Source organism: Danio rerio, chromosome 2 (genome assembly GCF_049306965.1).
Source record: "Danio rerio strain Tuebingen ecotype United States chromosome 2, GRCz12tu, whole genome shotgun sequence".
NCBI lineage: Eukaryota > Metazoa > Chordata > Actinopteri > Cypriniformes > Danionidae > Danio > Danio rerio.
Window position 1 is genome coordinate 53,814,664 of NC_133177.1, and position 25,108 is coordinate 53,839,771.

Sequence of the window (25,108 nt, forward strand, 5' to 3'; positions counted from 1 at the left end):
GTTCATTTCTTTGTATTTATTTATTAATTTATAAATTTATAATTTTTTTATGTATTCATTTATTTATTAATTAATTTATTCTTATATTTATGGTCATTAAACTGGCAAATCAAATTTCAAACAGACATTTGCACTTGTTGCATCTTAAAATCACTTTTTCAGATGACACTTATTAAGTCATAATAGTGATTACTCCATTTTCGTCTGACAACGTGATTTTACCATCTCAATTACTGAGACGGATCAATTTGTACCATTCAAAGTCTCACACTGCCTGTTCTTCAATACATGAAACCGTTATATACTCATTAGAGCATCTGGATCATATACCAGCAGATGATGATGATTGAACAAATAACAGTGTCATTCTTCAGTCAGATGTGACTGAATGAATTATTATGTATAAACACCTTAAATCAAAACCCAAATGGCTGATACAGCTCACTGAAATGAGCCATTCATCCGAGTGTGAGCTCCCTCAGGAGAAATCTATTGGGAAAATGTCAAACTTTAAATCGTTGACTGGATCTCAGTGATACTTTTCAGATCTCTGAGTCATTCTCAACTCTTTTGAGACTCATTTGGCATTTCAGACCTTTATCCTAAACTGTTTCTGGTTCTATTTTCATGATACTGGATAATCTGTATAACTTAAAGGATGTTGATTTGTGATACAACTAAAACGTTTTGTAACAACCTTCATTAAAATGTTTATGCATGTTTTAATTTTCTTATTAACCCTAATAGGTTCACCCAAAAATGTAAATCCTCTCAGCATTTACTCGCACTCAAGTGGTTCAAAACATTTATGATTTTTTTCTTTTTTCTGTTAAGCACAAACAAGATATTGTTAATTTTTTTATTTTGTGTTCCATAGAAGAAAGAAACTCATACAGGTTTAAATTGTCCTGAATATTTCATTTTTTGGGGCACGGTGGCTCAGTGAAGGTCGCTGGTTCGAGTCCTGGCTGGGCCAGTTGGCATTTCCGTGTGGAGTTTGCATGTTCTCCCCGTGTTGGCGTGGGTTTCCTTTGGGTGCTCCGGGTTTTCCCTACATTCCAAAGACATGCTCAATAGGTGAATTGGAGAATCTTAATTGCCCGTAGTGTATGAGTGTGTGAATGAGTGTTTATGGGTGTTTCCCAGTACTGGGTTGCAGCTGGAAGGGCATCTGCTGTGTAAAACATATGCTGAAATAGTTGTCGGTTCATTCCACTGTGGCGACCTCTGAAATAGAGGAAAAATGAATGAATGAATTTTAAGGTGAACTGTCCCTTTGAGCATGGCTCAATGTTTTTGATTTTTACTATTGTTCCAGTTTGGCCAGTTTGTTTTCATTTGCCTTGTTAATATTTTCACTTGCTCCGCTGCAGAGAAAATAATGTTGATTATTTTACCATCCTAAAAAATTATGCAATTTTCTAGCAGTCATAATATAATATAATATAATATAATATAATATAATATAATATAATATAATATAATATAATATAATATAATATAATATAATATAATATACAGTTTGTAATTCCAATTTCAGCATTAAAGAACAAACAACTTGTCTAAGTCATCTTGCTTATCATATATTAAAATATAACTGAACAAATAAGCAAATTACAACTAATAATAACACAAATAAATACAACACAACAAATATACAGATGAACACAGAACTGCAGGTTGGTCTAAAAGGGATTTTGGGATTTTGAACAATCTAGGCGCAAAGTCTAAAGTACATGGCACAAAAGCATTAAGGGCATGTCTGAATCCACTTTTGCTATTTTAGGGACTGAAAAATATGCTTTGCGTCGTGGTGCATGGTCTAACAGGGTTGAGCTTATCCTCTCAGTGAGTTATGGGTGTGTTTTGAGCATAACGTGCATCAAGTCAATTAGATTCTCATGTCTCATTCTCTTTAAGAGTGAGTTGCGTTGCGCCATGGCACATTTGCTATTTACATGGCAGACTTTGTAAGTGGAAAAACTGAACGCTGAGCAGAGCATCTGCAGAACGAGCCTCCTCCATTCAGCCTCTTTACTTTCTCTCTACTTTACTTTTACTCTTTAATTAACTCCTTTCTTGGATAAGGAAACATTGTTGTACACACTTCACTGAAGACATCATTAGCCTAGATATTTAATTTAGTTTGTTAAGCGCAAAGATTTGTTTTAAAACTATTTCTAAATTCAGTTCTTATTTCTAGCAAACGAATAAATTAACAATAATAATGAAGTGTGGTCAAAAAACGGAGTTATGTCCAAACACACGTCCTATTCTTATACGCCATATGGTGATGCATACGTCTTCAAAACTCAATGGGTGGACAAATCTAAACGTGTTTTTATTAAAAAAATATATAAATATGAATATAATAAACAATACTGCTTTTAATAATAATATTATACAAATGCAAATTATCATCAGTAATTTGAAAAAAGCCCCCCGACATGAAGAAAGCATGGAGGCAGTGGTTTTTATATTTATGTTGAGAATAATAAATTTTGTAACATTTTAATCCCTAATATGTAAAGATATTTGTGTGTTGCTGTAGATCCTGTGAGTATTAAGCAATGTGTAAGCGTTTGAACGGCATAGGCGCATTACTAACTCGCTCTGTGCTATGCTTTAGACCAACTTTCAGTTGGTCAATGGCGCGATCTATTTCAGTTCCTCAAAATAGCAACGTGCCAGCAATGCGCCTTAACACACCGCCCTTCTAGACCAGAACACCAACGAGTCCACAAAGTGGCTTAAATGAATTTGCTATTTAAACAAGGTGGCGCAAAATGGGTCTAAAAATAGCAGCAAATTGCGCCAAACATGTCGTGCACCTTATTGCGCCTTATATGAAAGGGCCCTTTGTCTTTTGTTGATGATTAATGTTTAATGGTTAGTTCACATAAAATGTGAATTTACTCACTTTTTTCTCATCTTCAAGTGGTTATAAACCTTTATGAGTTTTTTTTTTATTTTGTTAAAAACAAAATAAAGATTTTTATTTTTAAGAATGCTGAAAACCTGTAACCATTGACTTTCATAGTATTTGTTTTTCCTACTATTGAAGTCAGTGGTTACTGGTTTTAACAGTGTTCAAACTATATTCCTTTGTTTAACAGAAGAAAGACAACAGATTTGAAATAAGTCAAGTTTGAGTAAATGATGACAATGTTTATTTTTGGGTGAACTATCCCTTTATTGGCAACAGCAGATTACACCGCTTCACTTTAAGAAATTTCTTCCTAAACTAGTTTACTTTTATTTTAGATGCTGCTGAATGTTGCTGACTCTTAAAGATGGTACCTTGACATTATTTGACCCTATTTGTTAAGGCAAACCTGAAATGCACATGGAGTTTTTAAAGCATCAAATGCGAAAAGAGCGATTGAGAGCTCTGGATAACTCTGGCACAGACTTGTTGTCGATACGTTTGACAGCACTAGTTTCTGCCACAGGTTCTTTTGGTTTTGAGCAAATTCATCAGTTTTGCTTTGTGGTTTGTCTCTTGGTCTAGTGCGAGTCGTGGGTTGGACAGAGGTATTCTAGTGTCCTCCTGTGAGACCTTTCCTCTGTAAACACAGCCGCTGGGATTGAACGTTGACTTCTGAAAGACATTTAGCTTTGTAGGCTGTGATGCCTGCTGAACTCTGTTCAGCTCCAAACACTTTTAAAGCCATTTAAAGAAGCACTTGTTGCAGGTGAGCCTTTCTTTATGGCCGAAGTCTAAGTAGTGAATAGTTTATTGTTTAATATGGCTTTTGGAAATTTCATTTGTTGCATGTTTTGGTGCATTTTTAATAAAATAGCTCATCCCAAAATATAAAATTGCTATTAATTTACACTCAGGTTATATACTGTAGCTGTAGGCAGGGCCGGATTGCCAATGGGCATCATGGGCACAGGCCCAGGGGCCAGTGCGCACTTAGGGCCCCTGTGATGGGGAGAAAATGCTGAATTTGGAGTGTCTATTTAGGCTAAGTACAAATACAAAGTGATTCCCGCCCATCACTGTTTGATTGACAGAAACAACATAACTAAAAAGCGCATCTGATAATAGCTTGAGTGGCGTAGCTCGTAAAGCGCATGGCAACATGTTTTGATGTGATCAATCATGAACGCGGTTTGAATCCAGCGTCTGATGCACTTCTTTTTTTCCCTACTACATATCCAGGGCCGGAGTGGGACTCATTTTCAGCCCTGGAGTTTCAAGCCAGACAGGCCCACCTCAGTTCACGACTGATTCCAATTCAGTTTCTAATTTCACTATCATGTCTTTTCCAAGAAAACAGCTGCTTTAGAAATTCAAATGTTCAACAACCCTAACAGTATTATATGTCTTTACAATAAAAATGAAAAAAAAAAAATAATAAATTTATAGGTGAGACTCGAATACGGGTCTGCGGCGTTGAAACGCAACGTGCTTACCACTGCACCACAATGGTGCTATAACTGCGGTTTTAAAAAATAAGTAATGACTTGTGAGCCTTAAGACACAGCACTACTTTCTTTTGATGGCTCAATCTTTTTCTCCCCTTTTTAGATTTCTAATCAAGTTATGTCAGATTTGTTAATGTAGTGAATCATTTGATTTTCGTTGAGCAGGTGTATTATTCCATAATATAAATTATTCGAATTCTTCTATTCACTAAGGTGCCGCTGTTTGGGGTCAATAGTTACATTACATCATCATCATTAACGTTAGTTAACCTGCAGGCTGCATTTTGCTCACGGGGCTGCAAGAAAATAAATAAAAAGAGCGGCGCTGCAGCAAAATAATGAATAAAAAGAGTAAAGATATGGTCAAATAAACAAATAAATGAAAAAAGTGTGACTGCTGAGAGAGTGCAAGCAGCTAGGGACACCGGCCCTCGCGGGCAAAAAACAAACCGGCCCACCAGGAATTCTCCCGGTCCTCCCGATTAGCCAATCCGGGCCTGTACATATCAGATTTTGCCTACTCTTCATCTCGAGGAAGGCAAGTGGGAATCATTAATAAGTGTGTGTATTATTGAAGAATCAGATTCATAGAACTGGATTGGAGAGGTGTTATATCTAAATCATATGCATTATAATTTTGTAGAAGTTATACATTAAAAATACCCTTAGAAATAAATTATTTAGAACTGTTTCAGTAAACTTAAATAAGTATATTAAAATCCATTAATTTTATTAGTATGAAATTTTTGAAAGTGTGCTTTAAATGCTTTCAAAAATAAGTTAAATCTTTGTAGACTAGAAATATATGTACTGTTTAACATTTATTTAAAAAATGCGGGCAAAACATTATACAGGTAGATTCATTTTATTAAACAATATTTTATTAAATAATATTATATTGCCCAGGAGCCTCTAAAATCTTAATATGGGCCTGGCTGTAGGTAAAAAAAATTTCCCAGTAAAACAGGAATTAACATTTTTCTTAAACTGCAATGCATGGTGGTTTATATGATGCAAAACAAGATATACCGGCACTTCAAAAACTCACATACATGTACAGGCATAGGGGCTGCTTGATTATGTAAAAAAATTAATAAATAATCATGATTAATTTGGTCAATTATGTAATAACGATTAATTAAAATGATTATGAATGGGTAATATGACCAACAGTTTTCTATTTATTTATTTAAAGATGTCATATATTGGGTGCTTATCATACACCTGGCACAATGTGACACAATGCAAGTGTATTTTGCTAGTTTAAGCCCAATACAGGTATCATTTTCATTTCCTGCACCACTCTGTTCAAATAGCAAATGCATTTGTGCACTCATGGCTGTGCTGTCCTGAAAAGGAGGAGTGTTAAGACGCATTGTTGATGCGTTGCTATTTTGAGGCAAATGAAATAGACCACAACATTGACCAACTAAAAGCTTGTCTAAAGTCAATGTCTTTGTTATTATTATTTTTTTGTTATTTAAAGAGCGATTGCTAGTGTTTGGAGATGCCGCTGGTCAAGTTTGTGTGATGTGATGTGATGGGTGACGTTATTTCACACATGCACTGACGCATGCAGCATTGCATCAAGTTAGTGGCTCAGTTTTTGTTATTGTTATTTAAGAAGCATGTTAGTCCAAAATGTGCTTACACATGGCTTATTACACACACTGGGATGCACAGCAATACAGACATATTTTTAAATATAAAATCTAAAGGATTCAAATGTAAAAGAATTTTATTGAGTACATACATGGAAATACCACTACCTTCTTCCATGCCTTTATCACTTCAGGGTAGCTTTGGTGAAATCAACTCATTCTGAAGATCATTTGATTACTTTAACCACACACACAAGTAGTTTTCACTAGTGAAGCATTCAGTTTTTCTGCTTACAAAGTCAGCCATGTAAATTTGCCATGGTGCAACCACAACTGACTCTTAAAGTAAATGGGAGATTGAATCTAATTGGTTTAATGCATATTATGGCCAAAAACACCCATAACCAGGGCCAGAAGGATTCAGTTTTTTGCTATTTCTGCAGAGAAATTTGGTAAAAATCTGCAGATTTCTGCGGAATGATTTTGGGAGTATCATAACTAAAACCTTAATATGTGAAATAAAAAAAAAACATCCTTTTGAACTTTTATTTAATGTTTAAAATGCAAATCCAATTAGATTTGCACTTTATTTGGTAAACAAAGCAAGTCTCTCATATAATATATCTATTAAAAGACAGAAAATATTGCTGTACAAACTACATTATACATAAATCAGATGAACATTTTCATATTAGTTAATAATATTACTGTAATTAATTTAAAAACTGAATAAAAATAGATTTACAAACATTTACTAAATAAACAGAATTAATGACGGGCTAAAAATCTGCGGAAAAGCTGCAGAATTCTGCACGCACAGATTCTGTGTGGGCCTACCCATAACTCATTAAGAGAATAAGAACAACCCTTTTTGACCATGCACCTGGCACTATGACTATTTTTCCCATACTTAAAATAGCAAGTTGATTTGCAACTGCGCCATTCGCTCTGAACTATGCACTTAGATTGAGCCTATAATCTTTTGAAATAAAGTTTTAGTTTAATTATATAGTTTTAGTGTGTGCCTAGTGTGAGATTACTGTCACATAATAATGTATATCAGGTGCTAGGAATAAATGTTTCTATTACCAACTTAGATTAATAAAAACATACTTTTTATATAGGTCGCGCCATTTGTGCATTCAGGATAGGGCTGGACGATATTGGAAAGATTTGACATTACAATATTTTGTTTTGCTGCGATATATATTGCTTTATAAATATAATTTTACCAGTTGAATTGAATAACTATATTTGGAAAGATTACATTATTTTAAATCAGGGGTTCTCAGCCTTTTTCACTTCGAGGCCCACCTTCTTCTCTGAAAGTTTTTGGAAGTGACTGTTTAAAGAAAAAGCTTTATTTCTTAGCAAAACATTTCTTTTGCCTTCTATTATTCCCTTTTTTAACTACATAATTTTATAAAAAAACTTGAAACAATTTGCATATGTTTGTATGTATGTATGTGTATATATATATATATATATATATATATATATATATATATATATATATATATATATATATATATATATATATATATATATATAAAACCACAGAAGTTTACAGCTCCTGAATTCTTTACTTCAGTTATTCTTTGACTGACTTCTATTCATCTGTTGATTTTTATTCATTTAAATAAGCAAGCTGACCCTAAATGTAAAATACAGTAAAAAAAAAACTTAAATCTGTAAAAATACATCGATCTGAAGGCGGTTTGGTTTGTAGCTGGACATTATTTGAGTTTGCTGACAGGAACAGTGAACAGCTGTTCACTACTGCAACACCACAGAGTCTCCTGTACGGATGCACGTCATTTATAAAACGCTCACAAGATGATAATTTGGACAACTACGCAGATATTTTATAGTGTTCACACAAAGAGAGCACTCATAGTTTGTGATTTAACGGAATTGTGCGACTCTGATACAGTACGAGTCATAGACCTGAGGCACGTGTGAGTTAGTAATTATAACTCTAATTGTCGTTACCTTTACATTTGCGGGACTGTTTGCTTTATACAACTATGAACGTAGTCCCACAGTTGACGCGAAGCTATTGGAAATTTAAGCCACAGTTATGTCTGTAATTAGCAGCGGGGCTGTTTTTGCACAATACTACTATCATTTTGAAATGACATATTTAATTATGAAATCAAATAATTATGGTACAATATTTAAGTTAATTTTTAGCTATCTTGCAGCCCACCTGCAGGATCACCAAGGCCCTCTAGTTGAGAACTCCTGGTTTAAATCAGCTGGGATGACCAAGCCTTTTTCTATGCAGTGCATGTGCATAAAATAGAATAAATTACAAGCACATATAAATGCAATAGAGCAAAAATAAAAGTTTGATCAACAATACTTTATAGTTTTCTGGGGAGTTTAACAGTATTTTAGTTTAATAATCAGTATGTGGCTGTTACGGATACACACATTGCAATATTGATGCTCAAACTACGATATATTGTTCAGCCATAACTCAGGATCATTCGAAGTTGATTAAAACTTTGTAATGGATTAAAGTTAATTTTTAACAGTGCCTTAGATTGACTACTGCAAGCTCAAGAGCAATGTGTGTGATTGTTTACAATCTAAGCTCGGTGCTGTTAAGAAAATAAGGATAAAAGACATCTAATGCAATGTGCACAGATCTAGTCGCAATGCAGCAAACTGACACTTTTTGCTAATTTTCATATTTTACATGAGTCGTGACAGCCATAATAAAAGCAGTATTGATTAAAGCAGGTAAAACTAATTAAAAGTAGCTTGTTTCACCCTGTATTTGATGTATTTTATTCGTGCTAGAGTGTTTGACACCTTAAAGTTGAGAAAGAATTAGAGCAGCAATAAACGGTAGCAGTGTAAATGCTTATTCAAGCTGTGTAAATGTTTCCAACATGGAGAAATTTCTCACCGTTTCTCACTTGAGATTGATTTGCCACAAACCTGCACTGCTGTCAGCAAGCTCAGCTTTTCTTCAGTAGGGTTTAACACTTTCTGTTGGACATTATTAATACATTTTGCACACAAATGTTTGGATTTGCTGAAACAACAGCAGGACATTTAACAGATACATATTGTTCAGAGAGTACGAAGGATTGGCCTTTTATTAGAAAATATGAAGATGTCTGTTACATATTAGGATGGGTGTCCTTCACAAGACATTTGTATTTATTATTTATTAATCTATTTATTAATACATATGTGGTAGTCTTTGGCATGCCTGTTTTAAGGGACAAATTACCTACAGAAAGATCGAAAATAGCTATTTGACTGAATGAACTTGCACACTGTACCTTTTAGCAAGAACCAGAGTAAACAAACATGACATCATCTAATTAATATACATTGACCTGGCTGATCAGATAGCCAGTGTTTGCACACCACCTGTTGGACACACACTCTTCTCTCTGTATGCACCTTATACAGTGCATCCTTAAAGTATTCATAGCGCTTCAGTTTTTTTTCACATTTTTTATGTTAAAGCCTTATTCCAAAATGGATTAAATTAATTGATTTCCTCAAAATTCTACACACAATACCCCATAATGACAAAGTGATTTTTTTTTTAATTGTTGCAAATTTATTAAAAAATAAAAAATAAACTGAAAAATAACATGTACATAATTATTCACATCCTTTCCTAAACACTTTGTTGATGCACCTTTGGCAGCAATTACAGCCTCAAGTCTTTTTAAATATGATGCCACAAGATTTGCACTCTGGGAATTTTTACTCATTCCTCTGTGCAGAACCTCTCAAGCTCTATCAGGTTGGATGGGAAGCGACGGTGTACAGCCATTTTCAGATCTCTCCAGAGATATTCAATAGGATTTAGATCTGGGCTCTGGCTGGGTCACTTAAGGACATTTACCGAGTTGTTGTGAAGCCATTCCATTGATATTTTGGCAGTGTGAGTCATTGTCCTGCTGGAAGATTAACAGTCACCCTAGTCTGAGGTCAAGAGCACTTTGAAGTAGGTTTTCATTCAGTATGTTTCTGTTCATTGCTGCATTCATCTTTCCCTCTATCCCGACTAGTCTTCCAGTTCCTGCTGCTGAAAAACATACCCACAGCATGATGCTGCCACCACCATGCTTCACTGCAGGGATGCTATTAGCCTGGTGATAAGCAGTGTCTGGTTTTCTCCAAACGTACCGCCTGGCTTTCACTCCAAAGAGTTCAATTTTAGTCTCATCAGACCAGGGAATTTTGTTTCTTATGGTCTGAGAGTCCTTCAGATCCCTTTTGGCAAATTCCAGGCAGAAAGTGGCTTCCGTCTGGCCCCTCTACCATACAGACCTGAATAATTGCTGCACAGATGGTTGTCCTTCTGTAAGGTTCTTCTCTCTCCACAGAAGAATGCTGGAGCTCAGACAGAGTGACCATTGGGTTATTGATCACCTCCCTGACTAAGGCCCTTCTCCCCTGATCACTCAGCTTAGAAGGCTGGCCAGCTCTAGGAAGAGTCCTGGTCGTTCCAAACATCTTGAACTTGCGGATGATGGAGGCCACTGTGCTCATTGGAACTTTCGGAGCAGCAGAAATTTTTCTATAACCTTCCCCAGCCTTGTGCCTCAAGACAATCCTGTCCCGGAGGTCTACATACTGTACGATTTCTTTGTCTTCATGCTTGGTTTGTGCTTTGACATGCACTGTCAACCCTTGCCCCTTATATAGACAGGTGTATGCCTTTTCAAATCATGTCCAATCAACTGAATTTACCACAGGAGAACTCCAATGAAGCTGCTGAAACATCTGAAGAATGATCAGTGGAAACTAGGGTTGGGCATCTAAGCTATAATGCCGATCCGATACGCATCTCGATACAAAGAATACGATCCGATATATTAGCGATACATTTGTGACATATTGCGATGCAACACGATACGATTCACACCCATATCACGATACGATGCGATATTTCAGCACTAATTAGATCAAGTTTATGAGATGATGTGAAAGAGGATGCTGTGCCATTGAATGAGTTTGATTATTTATTAACCAAGTAAAACCAAGACTTTTTTTACAAACTGGCTTTTCTCTCAGAGCCAGAGTGTCAGTTTACAGTAGAGGGCCATTTTAGAACATATAGCACATATTATTTAAGTATTTTCAAGATAAAAAAAATGTATAAGTGCAATATCAATTAAAAAAATATGTATATATTTGCACTCTTTCAACATAAATAAATTTAGCATTGCACAACAAGAATTGTGATTTAACTTTTCAACTATGAAAACAAGTTTTACAAAGATATTTTGCCACTGATTATTCAAAACTTAAGGTTGTGAACTAGCAGTGTTATGCTGCTTTCAAACATCACTGTCACTGTAAACAGCAGGCTAATAAAAATATAACAAACCAGCAATCTTCTTGCTGTGAGGTGGTCAAACTACCCACTGTGCCACCGTGACACCCAATTATTTTTATCATTATTATTATTAATATTATTATTATTATTATAATTAAATAAAAATTAACAGGAGGAGGTGTTTAAAACCTTCGTTCTCCGTGACACTAGGCTGAATATCTTTGCAGATGAACAATGCAATAGCAATCGTTATTGGCGTAGAGCGAGCAGAACTGTTGCGCACGGAAAAAAAACTTGCAATGCTTTTCTCACCACTTTTGGAGCTGGTTGAAGCAGTGCGAAAGCCGGGGATGCAGAAACACTGGAAGATGCTTTCACAACAACACCGTGGCGCTGCTTCAAGTGAGATTTCAGATTAGTCGGACTGCCCGCGTATTTTACAGATGCGCGGCACATTTTGCAAATTGCATCTGTCCTGTCATGTCGTCCATCCTTAAATCCATAATGTTGCTTGCCATACTTTAGATTTAAAACTCAGTGGGGAATAAAATGTTTGTTTTGCTTCTCGCACTTTCTGAGGGCGCTCCACTAGCTTCATCCGCACACCTGATACACTGAGTTGTAGTGTGTGCACATCCGCAAATCCGTTGCTAAGGCTTACTTTATGTAGGTCGATTAAATTATGCACCAAAAACAGGTTGACAACACTTGTTAATAAATAAAAAATACATTCTATATTAAAAATATAAGCTGTATCTCGGAAAAATCGATGCATCTCGCAAAAACCGATGTATCTCGATTTGCTTCCAAAATTTCATTCATCCTCTGCTGCTCAACCGATGCACTCGCATCGTGCACGCGCATGACCGCGTATCGATACATATCGGTTAATCTTCCCATCCCTAGTGGAAACAGAATGTGCTTGAGCTCAGATTAGGACTTCACAACAAAGGCTGTGAATACTTTTCAGGTTTTTTATTTTTTATATAAATTTTCAAAAATTTCAATTAATATTTTTTCTCATTGTCATTATGGGGTATTGTGTGTAGACTTTTGAGGAAATAAATGGATTTAATCCATTTTGGAATAAGACTGTAACATAAAAACATGTGGAAAAAGTGGAGCAATATTAATACTTTCTGGTTGTACTGTACATCTTTATACATCTTACACTATATATATATATATATATATATATATATATATATATATATATATATATATATATATATATATATATATATATATATATATATATATATAAATCGATTTGTGTTGGGGCAACATGAATGAATCAGGTTGACTTAGGTTTTTATTTTATTTTTTTTTACAATCTTGAGTTTTTTTACAAACCTAAAACAATTAAGTTGTTCCTCTCAAAAACTCAAAAAATGTGTTGTTTCAGCTCATTTTATATAAGAATTTTGATCTAACAGCCAATGCCAATTTTTAAATGTTCACTGTAAATAATGCTGGGTTCCACACAATCGATTTGTGTTTGATAACATGAACAAATTAAGTTAACTTATTAGTTTTTCACAAGTGTAGTGTACCGAACATTACATTTGTTGTCCCCCAAAAAACTCATGAATTTCGCAGTTTCAGCTCATTTTAAATTAGTATGAACAAAATATTTTATTGTATCATGTTTTTTATTTATATAGTGCTTTTCCAATGTAGATTGTGTCCAAACAACTTAATTCAATTTCAATTAAATTTATCTTCATTTCTATAGTGCTTTTATAATGTAGATTGTGTCAAAGCAGCTTAACATAGAAGTTCTAGTAAATTAAAACTGCCAGTGCAGATTTCAGAGTTGAATTTCAGTTTAGTTCAGTTCAGTGTGGTTTAATTTTCACTGCTGAAAGTCCAAACACTGAAGAGCAAATCCATCGATGTATTGTATCAACACTTTGTTTCTGAAAACATGGGGGAACAACCACTTTTCATAGCTTTTTTTATACGGCAACTATCTGATTATTTGTAGTGCTTCTTTCATCCACACTTGTAAGTCGCTTAGGATAAAAAAAAGTCAAAATATGTAAATGTAAAGGTTTCAGAGATGCTGCTGCTATTTAAATTGCATGATGTTCTTGCAACAGTAGGTGACGTAATTTTCTTCAGACGCTCTCATAGCCATCACACACACACACACACACACACACACACACACACACACACACACACACACACACACACACACACACACACACACACACACACACACACACACACACTCTCAACACCTTTAAACGGGACCTTTGAAGAGACAGAAAAGCGCCTCTATGGATGAAAGTCTTTGAGACTCTGGCCTGGCATTATCTTCTCCTGCATTCTGTACATGGTAAATGAAAGGCTTCATCTTCATCATCATCATCATCATCAGGATGGAGACACTGGTGAAAGCTCATGTCAAGGAAAGGGATCAGAAACAGACAGATCTATTCCATAGTTTGGGAGAAATTAATTCACAACGGGTGGCATGGTGGCTCATTGACTAGCACTGTCGTCTCACAGGAAGAAGGTTGCTGCTTTGAGTCCCGGTTGGGTCAGTTGACATTTATGTGTGGAGTTTGTGTGTTCTCCAAGTGTTCACTTTGGCCAATTTAGTTTATTCAACTCACCTATAGCGCATGTCTTTGAACTGTGGGGGAAACCGGAGCACCTAGATAAAACCTATGCCAACACGGGAGAACATGCAAACTCCATACAGAAATGCTGTTATTAATTTTAATAATGTTAATACAAATGTATTACTATTGCATTATGTTTATATAACATATTTTATTATTTATATTTATGTTTTATTGTGTTCATATGTAACATTATTTAATTGAATTCAGTAAAAATTAAAGTGTCAATTTTATTCTCCATGCACTTATCAGAATGGATAGTAGTGAACATTTTTCCATCAGCTAATCAGTAAAGTCATGACGTTTTCCTAAAATGATTAGTCACATCTCATGTTATGCTCAACAATCCTTTAATTATAATAAAATGTAATTACATTTAATAAAATCAAATTTTTTGTAGTATTACAACTAAATATCTTCTTAATATATGCTTGACAGATTTAGCTCTGAATATTGCCGCCAAACATCAGAAATCTTGTCTTTCAATAACAGCTGTCCCTGAAAGTCTCCCTGGAGAGCCCACGTTTCCAGCATGAGGAATTAGATCTCTACATAAGTCTCAGACCGGGCAGCACAGCTTTCAGCCTTATTGGATTTTCGGGGTGTTCAGGAAACTCCATTATGTAATGGCCCCGGTGTGTGTGAAGCAGACGGAAAAAATACAAAAGCACAAGAAACAAAAAGATGGATAAACTTAATCAAGCGGTGTTTGGAGCACAGCGTTGTAAGGTGACATAACGGAAACACCCAGTGAGGTGTTATGAATGTGACAGACTTTTGGTTTACTTTAGATAAACATACTGCACTGTAAAAAGAAATTAGTTGACTTTACTTTCAAACATGTAGTTTGAACAAACAGCAAACGTCTTTTTTTTTTTGAGTGAAGCAAAACCACACTTCACCGAACTCGAAGCCAAGCACTCTGCAACACCATACAAAGTGCACAATCAAGGAAACTGGCCGCGCTTGAAAAGTTGTCCATATGGAGATAAATACAGTTGAATAGATTCACTTACTAATCTTAGTTGTTTTGTGTTTATTGTTTTGTAATTATTTTGTGTTGTGCTAAGACTAGACATGGGACGATAACCGTTTTCAAGGAATACAGCAGTTTGGAAAAGTCAAGGTTTTAAAACCGCCAACATTTTCTGTAAGACCATTCTTAAGGTATGTGTAAGGCTGCTTTCACACCTGTGAATCGATTCATTTGTTTCCAAACATGGATTAAAATTGTTCATTGTTGCTCTTTGTTTTTGGTGCGGTTCGCTTTCACACGGCAACATTTCTAAGCGGACCAAAAGAGCTAAGTCATGTGTGAGTAAACTCTCCTCACATTGGTCAGACTTTCACGGTTTATTTTGAGTCCCGCTCAGCTGTCAGGGCGGGGTTTGGTGGTGTTTAACAGGGTGCGCGCGACGTGTCTGAAGAGCGAGGAGGGATGCGGTGTAGAGGGGTGAGAAGGGTGCGCAACGTATTTGAGGACCGGGAGGGAGAAGCGCGGTTTGCGGGCATCCGGGGGACTTCCGGGTGACTTGGGATGTCTGTAATGACCTCCCGCCCTACTCCTAATTCTCTCTTCATATAGCCATATGACTATAATTATGTATCCATAAAACACTGTGAAACACTGTGACTGTTTCTCACTACAATAGATCCGGTCCAGAGCTCGTTTCAATCGAGCCGAGATCACCTCATTCAGGCGATCTCAGACAGATTAATTTGGTGCGGATCCGAGCGCAATTGGTGGTTTAACATATGCGAAACGAACTGCGTTAACTGGGCAAATGAGACAGATTCCGAAACAAAAGTCTAGGTGTGAAAGCACCCTACGATTTTTTTTTTAGCATTTTTTTTTTTTAGGACATCGGTATTTCCAGCTGAATAAAATATTCAAAGATACTGTTTTAAATTGTAAAGAAATCTGTGTTTTTGAAACAAAGACAGCAGAATTCAATGATTCATTTGAATTATTTAGCCGACATGTTTACTGTTCCAAAATATTATAAATGTTAAAAAAAATATAGATCTATATCATAGAATATATTGTTTTCAAAGGGGGGAAAAGCTTTTGTTTTTTACCCAGACATTTATATCTAGAAGAATATCGTATTATAAGATCATCTCTAAGAATATTATTTATATTTTTAGTGTAATGAGCACAATACCGTCATACCGTGATATGTTCATCCAAGGTTATCATATCGTCAGAATCTCATACCTGCCCATGCCTAGCTAAGACTGCAGGAAAAAAAAATCATTTATTTATCGATAATATGTCCCTGTAAATATCATTAGTGTGAAAAGAACAACAAATCTTATACTGACCTGTAGCGTATATTTCACCTACAATCTGCAGTCACACATAGGTTTTAATACATTTTTGTAGTTTCATAAAATGTAGATTGAAACACATATTTCCAGTGAGCTTTAATGGTATGTGTTTATTGGTCCGGTGACATATTGGCATCGGATATGGCAAAGATTTTTGTTTTCACATTTAAATTTTTGCACTTTCAGAAATAATAAAGGCATAAAATCGGTCACTGGGGTGGTACCTTTTCAAAAACTTCATTTGAAGTTACACATTAATACCAACAAAGGACAAATCTGTAGGCTTACTAGTACATAGTATCTTAACACAGGATTGGACTGGCCATCTGGCACACTGGGCAGTTTTCCACTGGACCAATGTACTTGTTGGGCCAGGCTGATCATCTTCTTATGATCTGATCGGCCCATAAAACCCCCAGCAGCCTATTGTTTTTATTCTGCTGAATTAATTGACGATGCTGTGATCTGTGATGCTTTGAAAGTAAGATGTTTTTTTTTTCAGACAGACCGAATCATGTGACATAATCTGCAGCCTATTGGTTCTTTTTTGGGCTCTGAGTAAGCGTGCAACGACGGTGTGTATTTGTCAAAATAATCGAGAGTCACGCCTGCTCCACACCATACACGTGAGCAGAGCGGTAATATGTGATTGACTATGTGAAAAAGCTATGTTTTGATTTTTCACTGTTTGGCTGAATATTTAAATTTTTTAAGGGTCTCTATTTTATTAATCATCATTAACTGTGTGTGTCTGCAGGCAGTTTTTGTTATGTTCATTGTTTAATATAGGCTCCCTCAAAACACACAAGCACACATAATATGGACTTCCAATGTGGATTATATTTTTCATACATTCTGTTTTTTGTGTGGCTAAGTTCCTATTATTATCCGGGGTCGCCACAGCGGAATGAACCGCCAACTTATGCCGGATATGTTTTATGCAGCGTATGCCCTTCCAGCAGCAACCCATCACTGGGAAACATTCATACACACATTCACACTCATACACTACGGTCAATTTTAGCTTATCCAATTCACCTATAGCTCATGTCTTTAGACTTGTGGGGGAAACCGGACCACCCCAAGAAAACCCAGGCAAACTTTACACAGAAATGCCAAGGATTATAATTTTATTTTATTTATAAATTATTTTTTTAATTTAATTGGCATTTTTTTTTAAATTATTTTAAGTTTTTAATTTGTCAACCCTCATTATTTCCTATATATGGCCATTGTGCTTTTTAGAATAGAGGTTGATAAACATATTCAATGTAGTAGGCTGCTTTGGCCTAAAATGCCAGGGCCAATTTTCTTTTTTTTTTTTTTGTCCCAGCCCTGCCTTAATGGTACAAAAGTCCATGTTAACGATACAAAACTGTTGACTAAATATAGTAATGTTCACCAGTATGGTGCAGAAGTTTACCTCAAAAGGTAGCATCCCTGTGACAGATTTCGTGTAGTATGTTTTGCGGAGGGGATTTGGGTTCTAGATTATATGGTTTTCGGTTTTGTTTATTTTTTGCTTTGCCGCTATTCTAGTTCCTGGAAGTTAAATTGTACTTTTCTTTTCGATTTTTACTCAGTTGTTTCTTTTGCATTGTAAATACACACACCTGCTATTTGTTGGCTGTAACAGTTTGAACACTATAATAAATGAATAAATGTTTTTTCTGTTCATTTCTACTCACCTACTTTATCCAGCAACAATATAATTTTTAAAATGTTGAGTTTATTCCCTAGATGTCTTATTAAACCATAATACTGTGTTGCAAAAAACCTATCCAGGCAAAATTCTTATGGCTCCCGGCGATACATTGAGCAGAAACTAAAGATTACTTACAATATATTATGCACTTTTAATCAAAGCGAACAGTCCTAAACACAAGCTTCTGTGAATATAACTAATGCTTAGCTTCTCCTACAGAGAATACTTTGATAATAGGGCAGAACTCGCCTTTTTTATTCTCTAGAATTCATGACTTTGTTCATTGATCGTCAGGACAAATATGTTTATCGTCTGCGGGTCTTGAAAGAAAGATTGAGCAATCATTGGGTCATTTAGCAAATGGAATCTGAGAGTAGAGATGTGCGACTGTTTGTGTTAATGCGAATCTGACAGCAGGAACGGCACATCCATCTAGCAGGCATATAATCTCTCTCCGCTGATGCTGATTGGTCTCTTCATCTCTCCAGTCACAGTTTGGGTCTTTAACAGCTTTTTTTTTTCTTTCTCCTTTTCTGTCTCTGTCATGCCGTCTTCTCTCTCCGGCTTAATAACAGAGCTAAATGTTATTGCATAGTGATTGCGTGTCCTAGAGGCATGTTTTTTTGCATTTATTTGCAGTGTAGTTAATTGATTTACTGATTGTTTTTTAATTGTTTATAAGTAAATATGCTAGATGAGCTTCTGCGTCCATTGCATTGCTTGTGGGTTTCTTTCTCAGTATTTCACACTATAAGCACCACATTTTGTAAGTTGCTTAAGTTAAAACTTTTCGAAACATATCTTTACTTTCGCATTTTCAAACTATTTCCATGTCTATGATGAATAAAACAAATGACAGATGACAAATTAAAATATTAAATGTAAAATTTGTAGATGCATTTTTTTGTATGCTTGCCTCTGATGTTAATATAAAAAGAAAGGAGACCATATATATATATATATTTATTAGGGGTGTCACAAATACGATTTTTAATCGAAATCGATCGAAATTTATGCTCAATTTCGATTATCGAATCAAAAAATAGAATCGTCGATGCTGCCACGCCCCCATGTCACGTTAGCTTGGCTTGCCAAGCGGGAAAAAAACAGGCTTGTTGAAGTGCTTGTTAAACCCGTCGACAGAACTTAAACCCTCTCCTCTTTCAATAAAGTCGCCGGTGTGTAAGCATTTTGGATTTTCAGTGAGTTATGTTGACAATGTTTGTGTTGTCGACAAAAAAAAACAGTTTTGCAAGCTCTGCTATGTACGTATTATGTACGTTTCTTTCGATAGACAACACCGGCATCGCGATCCTCCGCCCGCCCCCGTTGCAAATCCGCTCGCGAAAAGTACACATTCAGGCCCTGTTTACACTGTCTTTGTTTTTAAATGGCATTTTAGAACGACAACGATTTGACATCCACAGTGTCGTGTAGCATTTCTGAGCAGCCCTCCTTCCTCTCTACCTCTGAAAATGGACATCACGTGACCACACAGACACAGACGCTTACACAGCCATGCGCTCGAGACAGCAGGTCCAGGCAGTCAGAGGACTGCTTCAATCTTTCACTCACTTGTACTTAGTCATTTTAGTGAACACCTCAGATACTGTTGGCTGGTTCCTGTTGGTTGTGCGTCTTTTTTTACCGACGCCATTATAACGACACAGATCACTGCCTATTCACGAGTCCCGCAGAAAAAAGTGATTGACAGGTGGTAATTATGTGTGTATCTTGCCTTTATTCATTTACTGTATGATTTGTTTATGGGTAAAACAAAGACCATGCAGGTCAGGTAGTTTAAACGGTAGGCTACAAATAGTTAATTGGTCATTAATTAATTAATTATTCATAATCGACAATCGAATCGAGACTTTAGAATCGAAAATGTAATCGAATCAAGGATTTGGAGGATCGTGACACCCTTAATATATATATATATATATATATATATATATATATATATATATATATATGTATATATATATATATATATATATATATATATATATATATATATATATATATATATATATATATATATATTTTACAAATTAATAAATAATTTGAAATCTATGAAAATTTTTGAGATGAACAATGATCATTTGGCAACCCAGGCTCTTTATTGATACGAACCCCTGCATACCTTTCTGTAAAGCGCCAAATATGTCCTAGGAGCTAAATTTTTTTTGTTGCAGTTTTTGTTTTCGTGAATCCACCAGAGGCTGCTGTGTACTACTGTGTAGATCTCAAATTTCTCTCACGAGTGCCATTCGCTCCTGCTGTTCTTGCGTAAATCTACCAGAGGCCGATGTTGACTCACTGACTGACCGATTGGTTCTCAAACAGTGTTTTTAAAAGCAATCCAGAAAAAGAAAAGTCCTCGTGGCCGCCTGATTTTTACCACCCTTTTAGGTCTTACCACATTTTTATCCTGTCATTTAATTGTTTATTTTAGTTTTTGCCTTTTGTTTTTGTTTTACCTGCTTTCTGGAACCATTCTTCATCGCACTCAAACCCCGTCTGCATTTTAAGTCCACCGACAAACGCGGCGAGCGACTGGGCAAACTGATAACAGTGGAAAAGCTGTTTGTTATGACCCTGGTCTAGGGTCAAGAATGTACTGTAACATAAAAAACACTGGACAAATAAAAATCACTTTTAAGAACCCTTGAAGTCAGGTCCATTTATTTGTTTTTTTTCTTTTTTTTTTTTTAATACTCAAAATGTGAAGCCAAATACCTCAGAGAGGATCCACAGAAAAAATAATTAATTCATTTTCTTTTCGGCTTAGTTTGTTTATTAATCTGGGGTTGCCACAGTGGAATGAACCACCAGCTTATCCAGCATATGTTTTACACAGCGAATGCCCTTCCAGCTGCAACCCATCACTGGGAAACATCCCTACATACACACTCACACACACGTACACTACATCTCATCCAAAAGACGGCGCCCACTAGTGTCCCTTCACTGGGGCATTAGGACTCACACAGACCACAGGTTGAGCGCCTCCTGACTAACACCACTTCCAACAGCAACCTAGTTTTTTCATGTGATCTTCCTTCCAGGTACTGCCCAGGCTCAGCCATGCTTAGTTTTAGTGAGTAAACGGTCTTGGTCTGCAGGGTGACATGGCTGTGGCAAATTTTGGCTGTATATACTTTGGCTATATCACACAGACGTAAAACTGATGTTGGACTCCAATTGGAATTTTGGTTGTATATGAAACTCAGAACCCAACATCAGATTGAGGTCAGACTCCAACGTCCAGATGATTACACAACATAAAACCAACCAAAGATAAACATTTACTGACATTATATGGATTACATATCACGATGTTAAGCTGATGTTCCATTTTGGTTAGTTAATCCCACAGCCTAAAAACAACCAAATATCAACGCTAGCTAACGTCAGTATTAGATGTCAGCTGACGTCAGCAAATTGATGTTAAATTTTGGTCACCTAACGTTGCAACCAAAATAGAACTAAAGATTAACGTCATATAACATTGTGTGCCTGCTGGGATTTTACAAGAAAACAAAATACAAAATCATTTTTACAAAATAAATGGTGATTCACCTAAAAGATTAATGTTTTTATGAGTAATAATTTGTCATGTTGACCGTAAAGTTTTGCTGCCAGTTTTTTTTTATTTATCTTTTTTTACAGATTTTTTTTTACATTATATATTTATATCGTTTTATTTATGTGAGATTATCTTGGGTTTTTCTTTCTCAGGGGACTCAGCCTAAAGCCTCAGTTTGCTCTCTATTTAATCTAAGAGAAGCCATTGAGATATTAAAGAGATGTGCTTTGTGTTTTGTCCTGTGGGAAGAGACCCAGTTTGTCATTATTGATCCACTGCCGTCGCAGCTGGAGGCTTCAGTCCTGCTCGACTCCTCCTACCAGCACTCATCAAATCACGAGTCGGCTTAATCTGGCCTGAGAGAGAGATAAAGAGAGAGAGAGAGAGCAAGAGAGGAAGTGGAGAGAGACTTCAAAAAGTTAAACAATAAAAACAGAATTTTAATATGCTTACTAGCAGCACAGTATGCTACATGACTCAAAAAGAAAGAGGAGACAAATAATAAACTAAATCAGTGATTCACTCACAAATGCCCACACTTACTGAATTTTAACTTGGCTTAGTCACTGATTATCAGGGATCGCCACATCGGAATGAACCGCCAACTATTCCGGCATACGTTTTATGCAGCGGATGTCCTTCCAGCCACAACCCAGTAGTGGGAAACTCCCTTACACTCTAGCATTCACACACACACACACACACACACACACACACACACACACACACACACACACACACACACAAACACAAACACACACACGCACACACACTTGTGGTCTGGCACAATATGGCTGCTGTCACATCATCCAGGTGAATGACACTGGTGGTGGATGGGGAGATTCCCCCCAATGTGTAAAGCGCTTTGCGTGTCCAGAAACGTGAGAAAGACATTTATTCAGATGTATAATATTATAGTTCAGATGCAAAACCCTCTAAATCCAGCAGATCTCTTTTCTTGTGAATGAGCATGTTCTTTCAGGCTCATCTGATTAGGTTCAGAAGTTTGTAGTATTAGCTAGTAAATAAAATACCTTTTTTTTTTTTTTTTTTTTTTAAATGTCACTTTAGACAATTCTTTTGTTTTTAACAAGGTAGACTTTCCTTTGCGTCAAAACCAGCTAAATCCACTTGTGCTTTTTCTGCAAAAACCTCTAAATCCGCCTATTGGAACTAGACAGTGTAATCAGTTGAAAATCACTATCTAATTGCAAGATGCAATTAGAAATTATTTTACCAAACATAAAACACATACACAAGCCACCTAAAATTAAAAATACATCTGTCAAGTATGTGGAGGTTCATTCCGCTGGGATAAGCCAGGAAAAAAGCAGAAGGAAAATGAATGAATAAAAACTGTCAAGTGCAATAATCAATAACATTAAAACTGACATTAATTAAATCTTAACAATCTGTTGTCGGCGCAGTAGGTAGTGCTGTCGCCTCAAAGCAAGAAGGTCTCTGGGTCGCAGGTTCGAGCCTCGTCTAAATCAGTTGGCGTTTCTGTGTGGAGTTTGCATGTTGTCCCTGTGTTCGTGTGGGTTTCCTCGAGGTGCTCCGGTTTCCCAGTCCAAAAACATGCGGTACAGATGAATTGGGTAGGCTAAATTGTCTCCGTAGTGTGTGTGTGTGTGTGTGTGTGTGTGTGTGTGTGTGTGTGTGTGTGTGTGTGTGTGTGTGTGTGTGTGTGTGTGTGTGTGTGTGTGTGTGTGTGTGTGAGTGAGTGAGTGAGTGAGTGAGTGAGTGAGTGAATGTTTCCCAGAGATGGGTTGTGGCTTGAAGGGCATCCGCTGCGTAAAAATGTACTGGATAAGTTGGCGGTTCATTCCGCTGCGGCGACCCCAGATTTATAAAGGGACTAAGCCGACAAGAAAATGAATGAATAAATAAATCTGTTGTCATTTCTGATATTTAGGATTTAGATTTAATGTAAGTAGAGCAATGTAAACATTGTAAACTAAAATTGTTAGATTCAAATATTGTAGTGTAAAACATTGTGAAACTTCAATATCTGTGCTTTCTTTATTATATAAAAAGCTTATCAGATGCAAAGGTATTATGAAGTAATACAAATAATGTGTAGTTTTATACTTTATATTTATCTTTAAAAAAATAGCTTACATTAGCAAATAAAAGACGAGGTAGGCCTACTGGGCAAAGTGGGGATGCCTCTCAGACAATTTTAGAAGCTGTCGTTCGTTCATTCTCACCATACTTAAGGTCTTGGTCTCTTTTTTTCCCCTCTTGTTTATCCTCATAGTAAAAGAATAAAAGAAAGGCATTTCATGAAACAGAGTTGCCATTTAATGTATAGTAAATCGCAAACACGTGCACACATAGGGCTTAACCTGTGCAGAGCACATGCCCTTTTTAGTCTTGGATATAAAGTGCCCTTCCAAAATGATCAAAAGTGCCCCCGCGATGCGACACACCCTCCGTCCCGCCCTTCAGTAGGCGCCTGACAACACCGCTCTTGAGTACGTGCACTCAACCCACCCCCCTCCCCCCACTTTACAGTACGCGTGCGACAACACAGCTGATCAGAACACGCGCGACAACAACAACAACAACAACAACAACAACAACACCCCCCCGCTCTTCAAAAATGTACCCTGCACATGCCCTTTGGATGGTCTCTGCACGGGCCTGTTAAATCGGACTCATTCAAAGTAGCATCGCTGCACAAAAAAAAAAAAAACGTTATGAATGAAGGTTACTCTACCGACTGTACAGTGTGTTTTCTTTTTCTAATAATGCACAGAGTTTTAATCAAAGTGATATTTTCATTTGCCATTCAGTGATAGTCAGACAGGCTTATCTAGTTCATCAAACTCCGAAAACGGAATAAAACAGTCTCTTTTTAAAAAGCGGCGTATCAGCGCACTTCTACATTGAAAATATAGAATTCGAAACTCCCCTTCTGATTGGTTCTCGGGATATAGCGGCTTTTGCTGTCAAAGGCAAGTGGCGTTTAACGGCTTTTGGCTAAACAAACTGTTATTTTTAAATACGCTGACACTGGGATTTAGATTATTTGAACCAATTTGATCTATTTGTTGATGGTGTACTACGTGCCGAAAGCCTTCACTCAATGCCATTGGTTCATTTTTGGAAGTGGCGTTTAGCGGCTTTTGCATCTGAACTCTTCACACACACACACACACACACACACACACACACACACACACACACACACACACACACACACACACAAACAAACAGTTCTGTCTGGTTCTCGAATCTGATTGGCTGATAACAGCACACATACAGCCTTTTTACCCTTCTGTATTACTCCACCCACAGAGTGACAGCAGAATAAACTCACTCTTTTTAAATTTAATTGAATTTACAGATAAACAGACCAAGAAATAGAGAATTTAAAAAAATGTTGTTTATGTTTTAAATAAGCTGTTTGTATAGTATTGTTGTTATTTTTTATTACTATCTATTCAGAGAGAAAGAGAGAGAGAGATATGGAGCAAGACACAGACATAC

General features: G+C 36.3%; 1 protein-coding gene across 10 annotated transcripts in view; it reads left to right on the plus strand.

Annotated features, from left to right (window-relative positions):
- pde1cb (phosphodiesterase 1C, calmodulin-dependent b) overlaps positions 1-25,108 on the plus strand; it is a 174,106-nt gene that overhangs the window by 39,979 nt on the left and 109,019 nt on the right. The gene's annotated exons all lie outside the window — the stretch shown is intronic.